The sequence below is a fragment of the Apus apus genome, chromosome 22 (assembly GCF_020740795.1).
Source record: "Apus apus isolate bApuApu2 chromosome 22, bApuApu2.pri.cur, whole genome shotgun sequence".
Taxonomy (NCBI): domain Eukaryota; kingdom Metazoa; phylum Chordata; class Aves; order Apodiformes; family Apodidae; genus Apus; species Apus apus.
The window spans coordinates 5,904,083-5,912,138 of NC_067303.1; positions in this window are offsets into that span (position 1 = coordinate 5,904,083).

Below are 8,056 nucleotides of genomic sequence, written 5' to 3' on the forward strand. Positions count from 1 at the left end.
GGCGTTTCTAGCCAGGCCAGCAATAATTTTTGGGAAAGGGAGCCACAGTGGACAGCAGAGTCTCATAACCATTGTAGGCTTCATCATAAGGTGTCAGTATTCAGCCTCCTCACTACCTCAGCCCCTGCCAGAAAAATCATTTCCTTGCGTGGTGTTTGATTACCCAAGTGACAAAACCTCAAAGGCAGCTCAGAGATAACAGGAGGCACTGCAGGCCAGTGCCTTGAAAGAGACTTTCCAGCCTGTGTTAAGCTCAGTCAAAATTAATTGGGCTCGAGGGGTCAGATTTTTGTAAACACATTTAGGTACAGTGAGATATCAAATTCCCAGAGTTGCCTGTGAAAAACTCACCTAAGGCTTATCTGAAACCTTAGGTTCTGAAATACTTTTCAATAACCATTCCAACATGCTGAATTCTGCAGCCAGGCAGAACACCTGAGCTGTCACTTACACATCCTGGTTTTTCCTACTAATGGGATGACCAGAGAAGTTTTGCAGTAGCTCTGAGAAAAGTCCCTCTTTCATAGCTGTACTGTCATCTCTCAATGGGGGAGGGATGTACAAAGAAATCAGCTTTATTAAAATAAAAAAAGCCTATTTTTGGGAAGCTGAATCAGTTTTCATGACCACCCTGCACACAAACCAGACATGACCAAGGGATTCATGCAGTTCAGTCACACTCAGGTTATGTTTCCTAGTTTGCTGCTCTGTGGTTTGCATGCAACTTCATGGGCTGTGTTTGCTTCCTTATGCTTCAATGGCAATTCTAGGTAACCCTGTTCCTTGAGTGGTTGCTTGATGTCTAAAATACCTGCACTACCTGCTGGCAACGTTCTCTGAGAGATGCTTAGAAAAACTGCTTAATTCTGGTAGGACACATGGTGGCATTAAACAGCAGCAGAGTTGGCCAGGAAAAAAGCAATTCCATTGCAGTTTGCAAAGGGAGCTGCAGGATGGCTTGCTGGGTGAGGAGCTCTGTGCAGGGAGAGGTGGCTGGGCTCCCTTTCCTGAGGGTGCTGGGGGACTAGGCTGGGATTCTGGAGACAAGAATCAGCTCCCTCCATGGGAGCTGCTCAGGGAAGGCTGATGTGCTTTGCTAGCCAGAGGCAGAGCAGCCTGGGAATGAAAGAGGGATTAACACAAGGAAAGCTGAGGGTTTCCCCAGCTCGAATGATGGGTTCCCAAGGAAACTCCAGCACGTGACCAAGTGCCACATCTCCTGGGATATAACGTGGCATGTGCAGGCTGGTGTCTTCACTGCAAGCCTGGAACACGAGGAATTGCTGGTGCTGCCCCAACACAGCAGGGGCTGAGATGAGAGGGCAGTTCCCAAAGCTGGTTTTCTGGCAGGCTCAATTCCCTGAGCCCCTCTGCAGGAAAGCTTCACAGCTGAAGGAGGCAGTGTGTGCCTCCCTGCTCAGTGCCAGGAGGCTTCACGTGAGGGAGAAACGAGCAAACTCTTGTGCCAGGGAGAGAGGAGAGCATGGAAATGAATTTCAATCTGTCTTCTTTCAAGTGCAGGGAGAGGCTTTCACAGCTCCACTTCCGTGGAGTTCCATGCTGCCAGACCCAGGCCAGCTTCTGAAACTCTGCAGGTCAGCACAGTGAGCAGAACATGATTTGAAGCACTTGCACCATGTTCCACGGAGCTGGTGTATTCCCCATGGCACCAGGCCTTTGGCTTTGCCCTGCTGAGCTCGTGTCTGAAAGGGAAACTGAAGAGAGTGATCAGAGGAAGTTCTCTCCTCTCTTTTGTTTATTGTCACCTCCCCTTCACACATCCAGGCTGTCCTCAGGACACCTGTCCTCCCCTCCACCACCCTGCAGAGTTTGGGGAGCAAACAGGGCATCAGCTCAAACTCCAGAAGTAAGGAAAAACCTAAAACATTATTTAGAGCCACGGATAGAAGTGTGGCATCTTCAGGTGCTGCTGAGGGCCAGGTGGGTGCCTGCTCACCCTCTTCTCCCCTGGGATTTTTAGCTGCAGAGCATGACATGCATTTCTCCTGTCACTGAGCTACAAAAAGACACCTGTCCATCAGCCCATGGCTCCCTGGGGGTGGATAAGTGGTCAGATTGGAAGTGTCACCCAGGACAGGCTCTTGCAGCCAGACATCCCTGCTGCTGCAGGGCTGGGGAGGGTGACAGAGCAGCTGTTTGAGCTGGGCAGGAGGCATTTTCAGGCTGGTTTAGTCTGTGAGTGGCAATAATCCTACAGCTTTCCTGAGCCAGACCGTGTTGCTGGTTCTTGCCAACGTCCTGCTTTTGAGAACTCCCCCAAGGCCTCTTCAGAAACAGAGGGACTAGAGGTCAGTGGGCATTTTCATGTCCAATATGTTCTCTGGGTGCAGGAAGACCAAAGCACAGGTAGCTCAGGGATTTCACTGAGCTGTGTCTTTATTGAACAGTTTCATGTGCTTGGGGACCACCTAGGGCTCTGTTGCTTCTCCCTCCTGGCCTGGATCTTCAAAGTCCAATTTGAAATTCAGCTAAAGACATGGAAATGAGCCTCTTGCACCATATTGTTTTGAGGTCTTTCTCCCCCAGGATTCTTTCAGAGAAACTAGAAGACAGAACTGGGATTTAATCTGAAAAAGACAGGGTATGAATCTACAGGTCACCCTTGTAGATCTCAGCAGGTGGGATATCAGCCTGTTACTTTCTCTGTAGCAAGCTGATTGGTATTTTATCCTCTTCCTCTGCAGAAGAAATGCTGGCCTCCCTCTCCCTCCTCCCAGCCCATCCTCCTCAGTAATGCTCTGTAACCCATGGCCCCTCAGATAAAAGATGAGAATACTAATTGCTTGGAAACACTCCACAGAACATGGACGTTGAGCAGGCTGCTGCTGAACAACATGGAAATTACAACGTGGGCATCATCTGACTCCATCCCAACTAATGAGATTAGAGTGGATGCCACAGGAATTCAAAATCATCCACTCTGTGCCCCCAGATTTTTGTCAGTGCATCTGAGCCATGCTCTGCTGTTCTCTTGCCCCCTCTACTTGCACCCTTTGAAGAGCAGAGAGAAGGGAGGACCCCAGGAGCCTTTCATCCTGCTCTGTACCTCTCTCACACAACCCTTGTTTCTGATTGTGTGCATGCACAACAGCAATGGCAATGACTTCATGGTGAACCCCCTCTAATGAATAAATCATCCTAATTTCAAGGCAAAGTTAGCACAGCCATCCCCTGTGTGGCTTCCATGAGTCACAGTGATAAAGGGCCCTGCTTGTTGGGACATTGCTTATGCAAATGCAGTACAGCACTAATGAATGTAAGCAAAGTCCTGCGGTGCCAGGGCCAGGCAGGCTTGTGCCAAAGCTCCTAGGAAGCAGCTGTTGCTTTGTTCAGAGGAATAAGTGATGGGCTGGGCCAGAGAGGCTCTCAGGAGCCTGTTATTTCAGGTTCAAGGTTATGGTCCTCGTTCTTTAGGGACATAATTTCATACCTAATATTGCTGGTGTATAAGCAGCAAGGCCTCCTTCTGAGTTCCTGGAAATTGTGATAGAGAAGTGGGGATTCTGAACCAGGGTGATCCAAACATCACCTCCTTCACGATGAGAGAGCAGCACGTTGGGAGCACAGTGTAAAGCACTGGAAAGGACCCACAATACTTCGGATTTCTGTCATTATTCTCCAAAGCCTAATCTAATTTAACACCTCACAAAGCAGGGCTTTGCTGAGGAGCTGTCTCTGGTTTTCAGCAGATCTCGTTGTTGTTGTGTTTGTGCTGATATTTGATACCTTGATGTTTGTGTTCTCTAGAAGCCTGTAACAGAGGTCTAGAGCCAAACAAGGGTTAGTCCTGTGGTGCTGGGTGATTTATGGTTAAGTGTAAGAAAAGGCCCTGGCACCAACAGCCAGAATGGCAAAAGAGCTGGATGAGGGATAGGATAGCAGAGAAAGGCAGAGTGATTTCTTCAAGGTCACCCAAGTCACAGCACAAAGCTGGGAATAGGCTTGATGACTCACAGGGAGGTGAAGTATATTGTCCTGCTGATGCACAAGTGTCTGATATCCCTGACTAACACACCACATGAAGGAATTATTTCATGCTCTGGAATTCTCTGGCACCATGTATCAGCCAAAAAAAGGTGTAAAACAGGGAGTGTAATTCAATCTATGCCACCAAAGGTTTTCTGCCAAGCACAATTGATTGTCTTTTACAGTGGCTTGCTTTGTTAGATCATGTCACAGGTTATTTATCTCTGAAAGCATTAAATGATACAAAGCACTTGATGAGTCATTGGGAAAAACAACCTCCAAGTCTAGCTGATGCAAGAAGAAAGGCCCATAAATCCCCAAGCCTCAGTGTTTCCAAGACTTGAAAGCACTTGCTCTGCTCTCATGCAGTGACTGCAAGGAGAGGGGCTCTCCCAGCGTTCCCAAGCCATGCAGTCGAGCAGCTTGTTGTTCACTGCTTGGGATTTGGGTTCCAAATACCAGTGTCACTCGTTGCTCAGCACCCACAGGCACCTTGGACTGATGCTGTTCGACTGTGCCTCGATGGGCCAAGGCTCTGCAGGCAGGATTTTCTGTAGCCTGTAACACTGCTGGAGTGTTCGACCTGCTAAGAAGGTCTGTGGTGTCACAGCACGGGTTGTTACCCCCTAACACAGGTCTGCATTTTATTAGGTTCATGCAATCCCCCTTTGCATCCTCAAAACAAAGCGAAAGCCCTGCCTCAAGCACACTGATGAAGGGCTTTTGACTAGAGACAGGTGAATCACAGGCCATTTCACAATTAGAGCTTTAATTTTTAACGTTAATTAGGGCGCTGGGGGCTGGAGAGTTTAGTTCTGATCGACCCACTTACATGGTGCAGAGGTGACCTAAGGAGATAGTGAAGGTTGCAAATAAATCCGTAGGCAAAATGGAAAGTCAGGACCAGCTGGAGCCCCTGGGCTGGATCCTGCTGGCCTGGGAAGTGCTTCCCAGAAAGAGGCTTTTTTCTAGAGCATGGGAAGAAGCACCATTTCAGTTGCAGCACCATGACACTAAAGAAATAAAGGCAAACTGAAGGAGAGAGTGGCTTCATGTGCAAGGCTCAGGATGGGCTACAGATGGAATCCACAGCCCAGCTTTGGCCACCAAGTAGTTCTCCCAGACACCCTGATGAGCTCAAACATCCTTTGAAAACAACCTTATTTGTGCAAGAGGAAAACAATGTTATTTCTTCGGAGGAGTAAACACACTCACTAAGGCCAAAAGTCTGTAAAGAGGCTTGGAGGTGACTTCATTATGGATACTCTCTGATAGAATGAGATTTACTGGCTCTTCTTTACATAGGGAAGTGGAATGAGATCAGGAAACAAAACCAGATGGAGACCAGCACATCCCAGCCGTGACACAAGCAGGGGTGCTACTCAGCAGTAGCTGCAGGTGAAACAACCAATATATTGATCCTAAAGACTTGGGGACACTGAAAACACCTTCTGCCTTCCTGAAAGATAGAAGCCAAAAGAACATAATTCCTCCCAAGCACACAGATAGCAGAAATGAAGTCACAAAGAGGTCAGTTGAAAAAACACACCTTCATCATGGCAACAGCAGAGGGGATCCTGAGGCCCATTTTGTACATCAGGCAGAAGGGAGGAAGGACATCCCTGCAGCATCCAAACCAGGGGTGGGAATGCAGGGGCAGGTTAAGTTTTGCAGGCTCAGCGGGAGCTTGAGGCAGCAAGGAGGAATTTAGCAGGTCACACTTGCTACAGCCTTTCTGGCATGTAAATGAGGACTTTGCTCTCCCAAGTGCCTCCTCTCAGCAGGCAGCAGGTCTCCCTCCCGCCCCTTTTGCTGTCCCCTGGCACAGAAAAGGCAAGAGCATTTGCATCAGAGACCACTACTGGAAATCACACAGCAGATTGGAGAGTTGCAGGAATTTAATTTATTTTCCTTTATGTAGAAAAAAAAAACCCCAAGCTGCTGTAGAGAACAGGGTCCTGTTCCTCAGTGCTCTGCATGGTGTTCGATTTGATTTAAGTGGCAGAAACCTTAATTAGGGCTCTAAACAGGCTTCCTAATAGTGCAGCTCAAACTACTGAGACAGAAACGTTTGTCTGGTCAAAGCAAACAGAATTTGATTAGTTTCCCTGAGGGACTCAGGGAGTGAAACAGGAATGACACAGAGGAGACACTAAGTCCAGCAGGACATGGCTGGATTATTCCTTTATATCTTTTAAACATCTGTCCAGGCTGGGGAGGAAGCGAAAATTCCAAGCTAGATTCTTCCCCTGCACAAGACCCTGGTCTGCATGAGAGCAAAGAGATCATCTTGAGAGGGTCATTTCAGGTTCAGGAAGCTGTGAAAGGACTCAGAAGATCTAAGGGGCAAAATTGTCCTGGTTGTTTCAGGAGGCAGAAGGTTGGGATGTCAGAGCTGCCCAGCTGACAGCATCTGTTTGGAAAGGCTTTTAGAAACAGGCGTTTTATACATGACCTGTAGAGCTTTAGCACTGACCATATCTGCACGTTCCAGAGCATCTGTAGGTGTCTGAGCCATGCAGCAAGGAAGGCCTGGTGGGAAGCAGAGAGAGGAACAATCCTGCCTTGCTGGGAAGCACAGGATGCAGGATGGGAGAGCAACCAGCAGAGCCCAGTGGGGCGGGAGGAGACGGAGCTGGTGTGAAGAGCCAGTTTGGTCAGTCCCAAACACCAGCTGCCTCCTTGAACCATCATTGACAGGTTGGTTGTCTTGGACCTGCTTGGACACCTGAGGGACACGCAGGTGTGTCTGATCAGGTCTTTGGCTGGGCCAGTGGGGGGTGGAGCCTTAGTGGGGTATTTAAGAAGGGAGGGAGAAGGAGCCTGGCTGGTGGTCACGGATGAGGTGGGCCAGGTTCTCTGCTGCTCCTGAGCTCCCAGCACCTGGTAGAGCCAATGTGGCCACACAGGCAGAGCTCCTGTTCAGGTGTGAGAGCAGCCAGGAGTCCAGCTGTGGGATGTGATGTTCCTAGAGGGGGAAAGGATATCAACATCTGGCTCCAGGACTCGCCCCTCCACCAAAGCTTTGGTTCTTAGACTGTGGAAGAGCCTTCCAAGGTAGGCTGGGACCTCGTGGGGTGGGGAAAACACCTTTGGGTGTAAGCTGGTGGGGCTGTTTGAGAGAACTTTAAGCTTGAATTGATGGGGAAAGGGGATGCCAAGAGCTGGCATGGCATTGCCTGATGGTGGCAACATGAGTGAGCACGTTTACACTGCTCCTGGGAGCACCGAGGGCTCAGGAGCATATCTGGAATGTTTGCACACCAACACATGCAGGATGAGAAGCCAACGGGATGAACTGGAAGTGTTGGTTAACTCTCAGAGCTACAATATGGTGAAAGGGCTGTAAGGCACATCCTGTGAGGAGCAGCTGAGGACTCTGAGTTTGTTTAGTTTGGAGAAAAAGAGGCTGAGGGGTGATCTTATTGCTGCTGAGCTCTTCTCCCTGCTATCTACCAATAAGATGCATGGGAATTATTCAGAGCTGTGCCAGGAAGATTTGGACTGGACATGTGGAAGCATTTCCTTACTGAGAGGGTAATGCTGGAACAGGCTCCCTAGAGAGGTGGTTGATGCCCCAAGTAGTGCCAGTGTTTAAGAGGCATTTGAACAATGCCCTTAATAATATACTGTAATTTCTGGTCAGCCTGATTTCGTTGGGCAGTTGGACTAGATGGTTTTGTTGTGGGTTTTTTTCCCCTGGGTGGACAGTTGGACTCTAAAATCTTAGAGGTCTTCTCCAACCATGGCAATTCTCTGATTCTGTGATCACTGTAGGTCCCTTCCAACTGAAATCCTCCTCTTCTGTGCTTATTCCCTTTTACTGAAATGAGCTCTCTTCAAATGGGGGTCACAGCTGAGGTCAAGGTTGGTTCAACCCATGGTCTCCTCTGCTGGAAGCAATGGCGACCACTTTGCTTGTAGCTCTTCATTTGTATAAGACAAAGGCTTTTTCATAAATGCACAGTTTTGCCTCTTTCTCAGCCTTGACATAAATATTTGTACTGGTTGGTTCAGTTCTTATTCTCTTCCCAAAAGTTTTGTATCCCTGGAAAGGGAGAAAGGAGGG